A 15,018-nucleotide genomic window follows, 5' to 3' on the forward strand; every position below is an offset into this window, starting at 1 on the left:
GTAGTCAATTAAATATTTCATCTTGATAGTAAATAAAAGCCAAAAATGTGTTTCCATAACAGTAATATTTTTACCACGTTATAGTTTTAATGTCTTATACTTTTGTATGTATGACTTTTAAAATGTTTTCTTTCCTGATTTTATAACAATGATAGGCCATGAGATTTCCCCCCTCCTGTGTTTGAAGTTATTATGGTATGGAAAAGAATGAGATGAGCTTCAGTAACAAGTCTGTGAAATAAATAAACCTTTACAGAAAAAAAAAAAAAAAATCTGTGTTTGGTTAAGGGGGGGGCTACATTGGGTATTCTCGTGTTACCTCTCTGAACAAAGAAAGAACAACACGGCTACACAGCTAACAGCTGTTTGCATGTTTTATTTGCTAGGCTTTTGTTCCATCAGCTTGCCTGCAGGTCTCACAAACCTGAAGAAGTTTGACCTAAAGATCAGTGCGCACTCATTTTTTAGCCCAAAGGTTTTAGATTAGGTCTACAAATCTTTAGCTATGTTCATACTGAATGCAATTTGTAAAGCCCTAAGACCTACTCTGATAAAAAGAAAAAAAAGTGTTTTTAACAATATCATGTAGCATTTTTCTCACTTTGGAGGACATACAACTTAAGCTTAAAATTGCATTTCTGGGTATTTCTTTATTCAAATCATTGTGAATCAGGAGCAGATGAAAAAAAAATCCTTTTAAAGAAAAAAAAGCTCTTATTTGTGACAAACAGTGATGGGCGGGCCAAAGTCTCACTACTGTGTTACATTCTGATTACATTCTGATCAACCTGCAGACAAATAGATTAATGAACGTCTTTGTTTTCCTTGTCTGAGCTGGAATCTGGGGGGGGGGGGGGGGGAGGGGGGGGGCGCAAAAGCCAAAATGTGATACTGCAATGTACAAAATATTGAGAATTGGTGTGATAAAATTAGTATGATGTATTCTCCTTAAATGTTTGGTGTATTTGCATGACCTAAGTGCCCCTTCTAAAGACACTACATTTCACCTAAAAAATGTTGCTGGCCTTCATTTTTCAAACTTACTGTAGAGTTTAAAAAAAAAAAGCAAGCCAATCTGATTTAATTAAAGAAATACAATTATGAAATGTTTCGTTTTGTTAGCTGATAGGCGTAATTCCTAAATAAACTGAAATTTTGCGAACGTTTCCATGGTAACATTTCATCTTCAGCTTGTTTAAACATTCTTGGCTAATGAATGCAAACTGTCAAAATATTAAGGCTACATTTTGTCTTTCTGTTTAAAAAAAAAAAAAAGTATTTTAATGTTTTACTTTATTTCTCATTTCCCTCTTGTTTTTTCCAACCCAAATCCTCTTTCTTTTTTGGCAGGAAACCAAAGTATAAGCAGAGTTTTGCCCTTCATGTCGTCACATCAAGGAATAAATTAGCTTTATGAGGACAACCCCACCCATAAGCGTTGAGTCCCAAATGAAGGTCATTTCCCTGGATGTTACTAAGGCTCACTGAAACATACAAAATCCTTGTTGTTTTGTGTGGGATCCAATGTTACAGATTTGATTCAACTCATTTAATTTAAAGAAGAAGAAATCTAAAATAAAAAAATAAAAAAACTCAAACTGAAAACCATTTATAGGATATTTCAGGTGTAGAAAAACAAAAACAAACAGAACAAAATGTAATTGTGCAATTCAAAAACAGAAATCTTCCTATTTAGATCAAAGTCAACTTTTTAAATAATCAACCTAATGTGTGAAAAATAAAAGTAAAGCACAAGTTTTCTGGTATCCAGTTCAGTAAAAGATTATGAAAATCTGTTTCGCAGCTCAGCAGTGATAACAAGCACAACTCATTGAAGAGGTCAGTCTTGATGGTAAAAATTGAATGCTAAATGTGAGGCACGGCAGTGGACAAATAATGATTTGGCTATCACAGAACCCGCACTTTGCAGAATTTAAATCAGCAATGACCTCTTGTGCACATCTGTAAATTTAAAATACATTCTGGGACTTTAAAAAAAAAGAAAACTAAAATAAATCTATTTCTTATACAGTTTGCTAAAATTAATTAAGATAGAATTTTGCCTTGGCAGCAGATTTTCTTTTTCATTAGAGTCCTATTTATAGTCCCAAATGTTCTGTATTGCCACTGTTGGCTAAAATTGTTTTACATTACAGCAACATTTTTTGGATGTTTTAAAGCAAACCCTTAGAAAATTATAGAAAAAACAACAAAAAGTCTCTTTAGGTTGCCCTTTAGCAGTATGGTGACCTATGCAGTGTATGGCATGGTCATCTACTGTACTTATGAGCAGAATCAGTGTTTAGCGAGTCTCTTAAAAGGCTAAAATCATTCAGCATCCTGGAATGAAGATACAATAAAAAAGAATAGGTGAGATGAGCAAAGTCTCTGGTCGCCAAATCTGTTTGTCAAGTTTCTCCAAAATTCTCATTTCTATCTTTATTTGGTCCAAGGGCAATCTGATTTACTAGAACCCACTGCTGTGCTGGAACCACTCATCCCATTTTTTAGCCGAGAATCATAACATCAGTAAAAAATTGATTCTAAAACAAAAAAATCTACTTTTAAGATCAATCAACGTTCACAAACACGGTTGAAGTACTGTGCAAGCATTCTGCTGATGGAGAAATTTTAAAAACTACGTTACAGACATGATTCCTGGTTAATAAAATAAAACTAGACTTAGAGGAATTTTGAGTTGATGTTTCAAAATTGTTCCCCAAATTCCATTGTTTTTGGACATCAACTTTTTTAATTTCACCCTGAGAATACAAGTCTATTTTCAATACTTTTTTTTAATTAACTGCTGTTTGTCATTTGCAATAAAATGTTCAGATTGTGTCAGCGACAGAGTGGAACGATCATTCGGTCCCAGAGTTGTTCTTAAAGTCCCACTCTTTAGCCACCACTTAGGAGGGGGGAGGAGGACAGAAGGGAAAGGGCCTGAATGACTTTTTTTTATATGCTGTTTTTGCAGAACTGTAAACTGTTGTTATTGTTTTTACTTTTCTGATTACTGTACTGCTTTTTCCTACATGTGTGTCAAATAGTGCTGTATACGATGGAGATGTCAATTTCCATGCAGGAACCTCCCAAAGGGATAAATAAAGTTGTCTATTCTATTTTATTCTATTCTGATCATCTTTTGAGATATTTTAAAAGTGTTCCCAGTGGTCTTTTAAATATGAATGTGCCGCTTTTAGCCAAAATAACAAATCTGTCTTTTTATAGGACATAGTTTCTGCAGAGCGCCAGGAGTTCATTTGAAAGTCACCTCTGACATGAGGGGGGGTCTGTGGCGTGGAGTAAGCCTGCCCCCTTCCCACTGCATAGAGCACTGTGTTTACACGCTTACAGCCCCTCACAAACCCAACCAAACACTATAAGCGTGAAATATGGAAGCTATGCAGGCGTTACAGTTTTGAACCATATGCCAGCTCAGGCAAGGAGAAAAAAAGATCTACATGGATCTAGACGTCACAATGGAGCAGTGCAGGTAGTCTATTGTTATTGCTACGTAACAAATAAGCTCTTTGTCAAAGAGCATTTTTGGTCCGCTCCTGATTTGAATAAAGAAATACTCAGAAACGCACCTATGAGCTTCAATATCTTTATATCTGTCCTCCATCCTCAGAAAACTGTCACTAGTACATGTTAAAAGCAATTTTTGTTTTTTAAAGTATGGCTTTTATATAAAGTTGCAGAGAAAAAAAAGTTTAACGCAGTAAACAATATGTCAACTCAGCCATGAAAAGCACTAAAGATGAAATCAGAAGCTTTCTTTATGTCCGTCTGTGGAAACTTACTTCCTCCTGCAAGGATTTCTCATGTGATCCGGCACTTTAAGCTTCTTTGGCTTCCTTCCCGGTAAAAGTGTGTTTTGCTAATGCTTCAGCTTTGGCTTCAATTTTTAGGACAAAAGAAAGGTCAAAATAACAATATCAGGGGCTCCAGCGCAGTCAAGGTCATGCTAAGGTCAGTGACATAAAGCTGGCGGCAAAAGTTGGGACTCTGAGAGTGTCTGTTTTTTCTTCTCTCAGCTTTTGCTCTGTTTTTCTGGTCAATGCGCCATGAAGAGAGCATCTCGGTAGAAGCGCTCTCCTCAGGAGGCTTGTGTCTGTACGTATGAAAGGCTCTGCAATTGTTGCGTCCGCGTAAGGCCCTCCCAGGTTCCCATGATTAAGGACACCAAGAACCTGATGTGCAGTGGGAAAAAAGAAAAAAATAATCACACAAGAGTCTGCATAGTGTTTCAAACCTTTGCATAGGGAGAGCTGCAGAAAAGAATTTGTCCACTTCTTATCTGCTCTGCCCAATTGAGGGCGCACGCTGATCCTTTGCGTTTGGCCCTTTAAAAGAAAACTATTATGGTTGGTTTTAAGCAGTGGTTGAAATCCTTTTTGAAGCTTCTGTAAATTGTTTCAAATGTCAAACTATGTAAATTGACTGACCTCTTTTGAGTCCTGAAAGGCTGCACACTTATCACACTTAAGTACATGCTGTGTGTAAAGAAATTATGAGAATAACACATCCCTGCTGCTTTACAACATTTAAAGTTTTGTTTTCAAACACAAAGCGGAGGGAAGAGACAGCCCTGAAGTCAAGAGGAAACTTTGAGTGATGGGCGCCAGAGCAGACCAGGACCTGCAGCTTTGAGCGTTCCAGAAAGTCCCTCCTTAATCGGCTGCAGATTAAAGTAAATTGATTCGGCTGATAGTTTTAAAGCTCCTGCAGATAATTAAGTGCAGTGTTGAGGATTCTGATATGTTGACATTTGGAGAATGAACAACCTGTAATGTGTGGATTCCACATAACGTTAACTAACATGTTAATCATGCAAATTGAAAAACATGGCTTATTTAATTATCACCAGTCCAATCATCGGTCCTCGTTAATTACTCTGAGCTTATTTATTCATAACCACGAATCTATTTCACTTACTTCCCAATTACACAGGACAGTGTCCCCGACTACCTCCAGTGTAACACACCTTAATTTCATTCCTGCTTCATTAGAAGATGGTGGAACAAGATGCAGGAGGGATAGATGGACACATGTGGTGGGAAAGCAGCAGTGACACCAACCAGTGAACCCAAATGTACCTGTTTATCGTGCAACAATGGATGCACAAGGCAGAAAATATTATTTACACATCAAATATTTTGTGGTTAACAATGTTTAGCGTAAAAAAAAAAAAAAAGTCAGATCTTTTGCAGTTTAGATTGTCAAAATTCTCTTCCAGCATAAATCCGATGACCTTTGTATTGAGTCACAAGGTGTTGCAACAAATTTTCAATTAACAAGTAAAGTGATGACGTTTGTTAGCCCAAAATTCACATCCAGACCCCACAGGAAAGTTTAAAGAACCTATATCATGCTTTTTTAAGCCTTTCAGAGTAAATATGTCTAAATATATGATAATATATTACCTTTGGCACATGAAAAAAAACATTTTTTAATGAAATATTAGTTCTTGTCGCTGCTATTTTTTCTACCAAGAAGCGAGACAACTCGATCTCTGAAGCTCCGCCTTTCACTCCGTGTGGGTGCCGCCCATTTCATAATGTCATACTAGTGTTGGCCACGGCAGCGTGTCTGCGTTTCTCCCACAAAAACAAACAACATCTGAACTTTTGCAGAGATGGATGTGCATATTGTGCATTAGGAAAGCGTTTTGCCGATCACACCTAGCTCTGTGGAGAAAGTGGGTGTGTGTTTTAACCTTGGGGCGGTGCTGGCAGTGCAGACTCTTCCTGGAAGAGGCGGTTCTTCACTTTCATACATATAAAAATGGGAACCCACTCCTGGATTGGGAGGGACTGGTTTTACAGGAATGTTCCGAAATGCGTAAATGGATCAAAATACAGCTTTGGGGTTGTTGATCGTAAGGAATAACCATAATAATACACTTAAGAGCTCAAAAAGTTGATTTTCAAAAAAAAAAGCTTAGAAAGTGGAAATAAACAAGGTATTGGTCATTTTATTTATTAGCTTTTAGATGATAAGCAAGTAAAGTGGTTTACCTTCTGCAGTCTTGCTGTTACGTCAATTTCTTTGTGCAATTTTGCATTCTTCTTTTTATTAATTTGGATGATAGACTGTTATCCATCAATCTCGTCGGTGCCGTGTCTCCTGCACAGAATGCGTTCAGTTTGCTAAATCTACATGAATTTTTGATCGCCATCAGATCTTTGTTTTCATTTCATAATTATTTTTCCATGAAGGTTTGAACTTTGAGAGTTTAAACAAAAGAGAAAAGTGTAAAAAAGTGTAGTGATGGGCTTTATAGCCTATAAAAATCTAAAACTCCAACATCAAATGAGGCAACGCTGTACAAGGACTTCCTCTGAGCCTGTTTTCAAAAAAGTGTTTAATTTCATTAGTATTTGTTAAAGTCAGAATATTGATGTAGATGCAAACAGAGTCACAGTTTTCTCAGCTGTGCATGTTGGCGAAAATGTTTGCCAAAACATTTGTGTTTTTTGTGAATGCTAATTACTGAGAAGGAATTAGCATTTACAACTACTAAGACCTTTTTAAATATTAAAAAGATTGCTCCAAATACCTTTTTTCTTCATAGAAGGATTTGGAAATACCACCAGGTCATGGCGTAAGTCGCCTTGATTCTCTGTTAGTCCACAAAGTTTTAGATGAACTAGACCTTCTGCTTTGAGCTGCAGAAATAAAAGGGTTTCACCCCTCCAAATGCAAAGCATTTGTTTTCATAACCAACACAGACTTATTCGAGGGTCGGAACAGGAAGAAGTGTCTGCAACAAGGCTGCAGCCCGCTAGTTGTGATGGATGGAGACTTTTATCATTGCATCATGGACTGTAACAACACAGACAATGGATGGACTCAATAACATTTTCATTAAGAAAAGATGACAGACTTTGTTCACTTTTATTTGCAACAAGTCTAACATGCACGCTGCTCTGGATTATTTTCCATGCTTTGCCATCAGACTTTTGTCATTTCTGCCTTCTTCAATGCAGAAAGGTGGATGGAATCCTCAGACGAGATGCAAGTCTTCAAATTGTTGGAATTTCCCATATTAGAGATGCATTTTAAGGAGAATTACCTGCATTTCAGAATTAGACTGTCAGAAAAATAAAATTTCTAAAGGAACCTAATGTGGAATTCAGTAAAAAAGAAAGTTATTTTAGATCTCTGCTCCACCTATATTTGGAGGCTGCACACACATTTAAGGACCCACGTCTATGAAAATGTTCTTATGGCATTTTTCTGATAGAGTATGTACATAAGTAAAATGAGGTTAAAATAGAATTTTTGAGTTTTTCTTTTTTTAAATCCTTGTGAATCAAGAGCAGACATGTGGTTTAAAATGGAGCGTTCATGTGCCATGGAAAATAAGCTCCCTGCAACTCGAATTTCGAATGAACTCCTGCTGCTCAGAAACTACATCTTAGAAAAACAACATTGTTGTTTTTTTTTTACTTTATCATACTTAAAAGACCACTTTAAAATGGATCAATCGATGATCAGAATGAGAGTTTAAGGAGGTCTAAATAGATGATCGGTGATCTAACTAAAATCTTTCTCCTATTTTATACACTTTCAGCCAAGAGAAATCTAAAGACAGAACTAATCGAGGAAGAGAACTACTTGTTTAAAAATGTGACAAACTCTGGATTTGGAGTCTGAAGGAGCTTCTCTACCTTTGCATGTGTAATTGAGTGGCATACATTTTCGTAGAACATTGTTAAACTGAGGGCTTACTTTTCTTTACAAATATCTTATTTGAATCAGTGCAGTGAGCGCACATTTGCCTATTACACTTTTAAGCAGCAAAAATGATTATAAGCAGATCCATCATCATGTTTAATAATGGTTTTTTTTTCATGTTCTTGAACATTTGTGGCTTTACGGCAAAAATCTTTAGGGAAGTGAAACAAAGAGAGCTTTTATAAGCTTCACCGATGTCAAATTTTTGTGTAAAACTCTCTTTATCTCCTCGTTTAATGATGCCTAATTAGGCCTGCCTGCTCTGCAGGTTTCTGTATAGAACCTAATAGAGAAATATAAAACAAATCTCAAAAATATTCAACAATGCAGTGCACATTAATGTAGATGAACTTGCTCTGCAATTATCTCAAGGCCTAATATGAGCCAAAAAAATAAATAAAAAAATCTCCCTTTTAAAACAGTTTTCAATTTTCCATATTTTTTTCTTCTTTGCACTGAGAGGAAAGAAAATACCAGATTCTCAGAATGTAAATCTGTTTTAACCTTAAACTCCGGGAGGATTGTTTCACCTTTGTCTGGGTTCTGTGCTACATTTTTATCATTTTATGTCAATGTCAGGGGTAGACGTACCACAAAAGACAGTCGTGACATCCTTGAGGAATTTGTTGCACAAGGTCAAACAGTCATTAGATAAAAAATCACTATACCTCATATATAAATCATTGATTATGCTATAACTGATCTATTGTATGGAAAAGCAAATAAGACATGTATAAACCCCATACTTGTACTACATAAACAAGCAATGAGAATAATCACAAATAAGAATGAGGACCCATCTACACCACTATCTCTTCCACTTTCGGCTTCTCCCATCAGGGGTCGCCACAGCGAACAAGTCGCATGGTAAATTTGGCAATGTTTTACGCCGGATGCCCTTCCTGACGCAACCTTCTCAAACCGGGCTTGGAACCGGCAGAGGTAGGGAAGGGAACAGGGAGCAGCCCGGAGCCGAACCCGGGTTTCACGGACGGAAGGCGCCGCAAACCAGCACGAGCTAAACTGGCTCCCCTATACTATCTATAAAGTAGAAAATGTAAAAATTGAAAGGCTTGGCAGATCATTCCATTTTAAAAACTAATGTATAAAGCACATCCCAAACATCTGCCATATACCATAAAAAAAAGTTAGTAAAAAGACAATAATTATAACCTAACAGGACATGAGATTTTTAAAACAGACGAATTCAGAAAGAAAATAAAGGAAAGAAATGTTTCAGTGCAGGGTATCATGGAATAATCTAGAGAAATCAATAAAAGATTCTGATTTTATTATTATGTTAAAAAAATACAGTGAAAAAAAATATGCTCAGACAATATGAACTATAAGGATGTTGGGTATTTTGTTACATTAAAAAAAAGGTTCTGAGGGTGTCAGCCATTTGATGTATTTATTTATTTACAACATTGAGATATGAGATATATTTGATAAAATAATTGATGGTTTCGTTAAATAAAGGAGAGATTCACGTTCATTTTTACCAAATACTTGAATTTTTTCTATGTTGTGCTGTGAAAATGAAATAGATTTTGTTGAATTGAATTGAATGTGACCCCACATTGTCCCCAACTCTAAGAGTTGACAAAAAACAATCTGTACATTAGTTGGATTTTAAGTCCCAATCTGACTTAAATTACAGTCTCTCATCAGAGGAGGGGATGTAAACAGAGCAAACTTATTTAAATATGAGTTGTGCACAACTCCAGGTTTCATCTTTTCCTGTGGAAAACACAATAGAGAAGACCTCCAGGAGAAAAGCCTGAAACATTATTCCCTTCCAAACCAGGGTTTGCTTTGATTCTATGATGTTATTGTTGTTCAGCAGTTCTGTATAGCCAAACCAAAGGAACTACTTCAAACTGATGCACCTCGGAGTCGCTTTGATTTATTTTTCCAAGTGTGAAACATTAGCATTGACTTCGAACCAAAAAAAACTGACAGAGAATCAGTGAGTCTTTCTGAAAAAGTGTGGTCATGGTTTATAAATAAAAAAATTATCCATGTTGCTAATGATGTGTGACTAAAACATGTCAATCTAGTTTCTTTAAAACAGCCTACAAGAGTCTAGTTGACATAGAGTAAAGCAGTCAACTCAGTAATTTCAATAATATTTTATTGTTCATTGTGTTCAAAGTTGCTCTGCTTTGTGAATCTTAAGTTCAATCTTACTGATATTTATTTTCAGATCTTAATTTTAGATTCCTATTTTTTCTTTTTTTTAACAGCAATCATTTCCCGACAACAAATATTAAACAGGACAAATTGATTCTTTTGACAGCAGAGAATGACAAATGGAACTGTGCCCGTTCTAGTTGGCGCCTCTCAGTGAGCCAAAAGCTCACACACAATTAGTGAGAGTCTGGCTCGAGTAAAATAATGAACCTATTTTCAATTTTTAGTTAGTTATTTTTCAGAGGGGGGGGCAACAAAAAGTCAAGTTTTTCCAGGGATTTCAGAATGAGAAATAAATACAAAATAAGATGTGTACAATATAATTTATGCTTTTTGGTTTAAAGATCTGATGATGCACTGAAATCAGCAGATTGTCGATTCACTTCCTGTTCTAATACCACAATGCAAATAATATTATATATTTTTTTTATTTGACTGATCAAGATTTCTTTTTTTTTTTTTCAAGTTATGTCTTCAGTAACATTCGGGTGCTGTATTTTCTTTGAGTTCTATCCAAAATTGGGTCTTTGGTTTGATGAATTTGTTTTCTTTTTGAACATAAAGCCCATTGTAACCTCCAGACAAGCTTCATCTCCCTCTCTGAGTTCCTCTCATCTACACATTACACACTGAGCATAGATAGGAACACTACAAACAGGAAAATGGACGCTGTTTAACCCCATGTGGATCTTTCTGTACCTGAGAAGCATGGAGATCAGGAATGAGTGAATGAATGGCAGAGGGGCTTTTTATGTTCACTAGAACAGATTATTGGTGACTTTCTACAAAACCAAGAAACAAAATAGAAAAGTGTGGTCATAAAATTGTGCAAAGTTTGTGTATAACAGCTGCAGTTTTCAAATATCTGCTGCCATGTTAAATCTATATTCTCTTTTACGTATTAAATGATTTAAACCACACATTTAGAAAATGACGACTGCACTACAAACTTATCGTTGATCTCACAGCAACAAATACTGGCTAACAGTACTAAATGCAATACTGAACAAAAGTAGAAAAAAATAAAGAGACATATGATTTGAATATCAGTCACTTTGGTTTTAAAGATTCTTTGATTCAGAAAAATATCCAAAAATGCTAGCCAATGCTCAGGCAGGCAGGGCTAATCAGTACGTAGGCCAGGACGTATCGAGCAGTCCATCGGTGGCACCTGCCTCACCTCCACGGCTGTGACAGCCTTCAAACGCGCTCGGTCCACCGCCACGAGAACCTTCAGATCATCAGCCTCCTTTGCTGCAGGCGCCGTTACCTTAACTGACAGCTGTAGAAATGAGAACCCTCATCAAGCAGGTCTCCTGTGGCCTCAGAGAGACGTGGCAGCTCACAGCTTACGCTTGTGTTCCACAAATAACAACCGTCTCTGCTTTAAAGCCACAAATCTGTGTTGACTCTGAATCTCCTTTGCAAAGTGGGGAGAATTATTCGCTTAAAATAAATCTCAAAGTTTTTTTGCTTAAAATCTTGGAAAATGTTTTTATTAACGAACCGTTGCAATTGCATGCCAAAAAAATAAGCAGCCCATCTAGCCGCTATAAGCAGGTTTGATGGAGTACTGTGTCGAATAGTGGCATGAAATATGAGAGGATGAGCATGGCACACTGCCATGTTGCTACACGAGATAAATATAGTTACATTGTTGACTCAAACAGAATAAGAGGCCTGATTAGGTTTCACTCTTAGGTCTGAGGTCGATAGCTCAGGTTAACCTTAGTCACTGGAGCTGTGTTGCTTATGTGTCGGAGCTAAAGACAGGCACTAAAGATCAATGAACGAGAGCAAATGCAACATTGGATATTTACTGGAAATGTAATTCTTTTCATTCAGTTGCAGCCTATGTAATGTTTTCTGCAGAAAAAAGCACCAGAAGGCCACTGGCAAAATATGCTCTCTGCAAACTGCCTCTTTTATATTCTTTTTCTTTCCATAGCCATTGCGAAAATGATTGTTCATTATTTATTTTTAATAAACTGATTGAGAGTCAAATGAACTGCAACATTTACCTAAAAGCCATTATTAAATCTATTGGAAAAGTAAAATACAAAAAGGATGAGAATGTTGGCCATAAATCCACTTTCAAGTGTTTGTCACTTGGTGGGGATAAAAGAGCAGTTTCAGAGTGCAAAAAGAAAATTGGTGTTTTATTTTCAGCTCAAAGCCCAAAAACTTGAAAGGTTAAAGACCCACTCCAATTAATGTTTTCTTTTTCATTTAATTTTAATCTAATTGTGTTTTTCTGATGATGGAGGGCAAGTATTAAGAAAATTACGCTTAAAATTGCATTTTCATGCCATTTGACAATTTTGCAACATATTTGTGACAGAGAAAATACACTGTGGGCCATAAGCTCCCAGCTCTCAGCAACATGGAGGGGAAGGGGGGCGGAGTTGCTCCACTAAAAAAAAGGTCCCACCCACAACTCAGAGGCGAATTTCTGATGAGCTATACTACTCTGTTTTTCCAGTTCTTTATTTTATTTTTTCTGTAAATTTATATTGCAATATATGTGAGATATCCACATTAAATGGTTTTGAGAAGTTAGTTCACATTTTTCTTGTAAAGCATAGGCTTTATTGCAAATGTGTTGAACAAACACCAAAAACCCAAACATAACCCCCGTCCTTTTGTCAGCATGGTCTCTCCCGGAACCTTAAATTTGTGTGCAGACACCTGGGGAAACATTTGCCCGAACACCCTGGAATAAGCACATGAGAAGACAGGTGAGCCACCAGACTCCTAAAGCACACATCTGCACATCTGAACCTGGTCAGTGTGAAGGTAAAGAAGCAGTTTGCCTCCGGACTCCTGCCCGTTTGTCCTCACAGACTAATCAGCCTAACACACAGCAGCTGTCTCCCAGCTCATCCAGACAAAGCACAACTACCTGAAGAGAGAACTTTTATAAATATTCAATAGACTGCTAGAACATCTTGTCTTCAGATGTTTCATTTCTTTCTGCATCTGGGATTTTTTTTTTTTAACTGCATAGCGCTAGTTAAAGTGCAGATATGCTCAGTCAGGTGCTGTGCAATTATGGACTTTTTTTTTTTATATACTTATCAAAGTGATACCTTTTGCCACACCACCTTTAGCATCACTGAACGGAGGCTTTTACTTCTTATGAAACTTTATAATTTGAATGCTTGTGGAAAAACTTCTCTTTAAAGTGCTTACAAGGAATTTCAAACTTTTGCTTGTGCTCAGCTCTATTATTACTTTAGCTGAGGTCTTGACTTGGCTTTTGAAATAATTGATTCACATCTGTTTTGGTTACTGCATTATTTTTTGCCCTGCTGTATGACTGCTCTTAACTAGCATTTAACAAAATTGATATTTTGGTAAACAAATGCTTAAGTGTTGGCAAAATGGCTGCTTCATTGTCAATGATAACTGGTATTTTTAGAAGGGTTTTGCTGTTACGTGTGACTGTGTGTGATTATGTGGCCCTAAGACAAACTGGTGAGTTATCTGGGCCTTTGCCTAATCGCTGAGTTGGCTCCAGCAACCCTGACCCTGAATTTACATGGGTCTATCTGGGATGCATCTCCCTTGCATTGCCTAAGGAGTCTGTCCCACGACAGTCAATTAATTTACATCGACTGTGTTGCGTCTATGGTTTGTTCCCCCCTCTGCCCTGGATCCCGGTGGAGTGGTTTGTCCTGTCACCCCCATGTCAAGCAATTGGTCCCGCTCTCTTCGCTCATCCAACACTTAATCAAACAACAAGCCCTGTCCTTCCTGAGTGCTTGCAAAACAAGTGTTTTGTGCAAGTATGTAAATGTGAAATAAAGTCTCATAAAGTTTTATTTTGAAAGTGTAACGCAAGTTATTATTTTAAAACCGGGACCTGTTTCCGGTTCCCCGGCTTTTCGCTGTTAAATTGTCAGGTAAACAGACTGATAATAGAACTCCTGCGTAAAGCGTGCCTTGTGGTGTAAAGGGACGGACGTGAAACACTCATGTGATGTAAACATTCTGATTAATTAATGAAAGTATTGGGTTAAAACAACCAGCAACATAGGAATTATTCAGAAAGGAAGGAGAAAGACAAACAGACCAAGGTACCATTGATGAGGAGAACAAACAAAGAATAATGCCCAGTTAACAATCTCTCTCCACTCTGTTGCATATTCCTGTCACCTCTCCTTTTTATTAAGTTTGTGGGTTTCCGTAATTTACATGCGCTGAGCTCTAAGGAGGGGGAACAAGAAGGGACAGCTGCAGCACGATTAGAAAACATTAATGACAACATGTCTATCTTTTGCAGCCTTCTCACATCATCTTCGTACCTGCAAAGCCTTTTCACACGGATAAACTAACACAGAGCGTCTTTCGATTCCTGAAACAGAGTTGGACACAGAGACTTCTGCAAACATGATTATATCACCTATATATAACTAGGTGATGCATAAAAAGGCAAATATGAGATAACTTATATACATTACTCCAACAGAGAGCTCTATTTTTTGTGTCAACGCAAAACAGACACACCCCAAACGAACCAGGGGAAATCAGCCCCGAGACCCTGAAATGCATTCACCTTGGATTGATGGATAGATGGATAGATGGATGGATGGATGGATGGGTGGGTGGATGGATGGATGGGTGGATGGATGGGTGGATGGCTGGATGGATGGATGGCTGGATGGATAGAAGGGTGGATGGATGGATGGATGGATGGATGGATGGATGGATGGTGGATGGATGGATGGATAGAAGGATGGATGGATGGATGGATGGATGGATGGATGGATGGATGGATGGATGGAAGGATGGATGGGTGGGTGGATAGAAAGGTGGATGGATGGGTGGGTGGGTGGATGGATGGATGGATGGATGGATGGATAGAAGGGTGGGTGGATGGATGGATGGGTGGATGGATAGATGGATGGGTGGGTGGATGGATGGATGGAGGGATGGATAGAAGGGTGGGTGGATGGATGGGTGGATGGATAGATGGATGGATGGCTGGATGGATAGAAGGGTGGATGGATGGATGGATGGATGGTGGATGGCTGGATGGATGGATGGCTGGATGGATAGAAGGGTGGATGGATGGAT

Source organism: Oryzias latipes, chromosome 3 (genome assembly GCF_002234675.1).
Source record: "Oryzias latipes chromosome 3, ASM223467v1".
NCBI lineage: Eukaryota > Metazoa > Chordata > Actinopteri > Beloniformes > Adrianichthyidae > Oryzias > Oryzias latipes.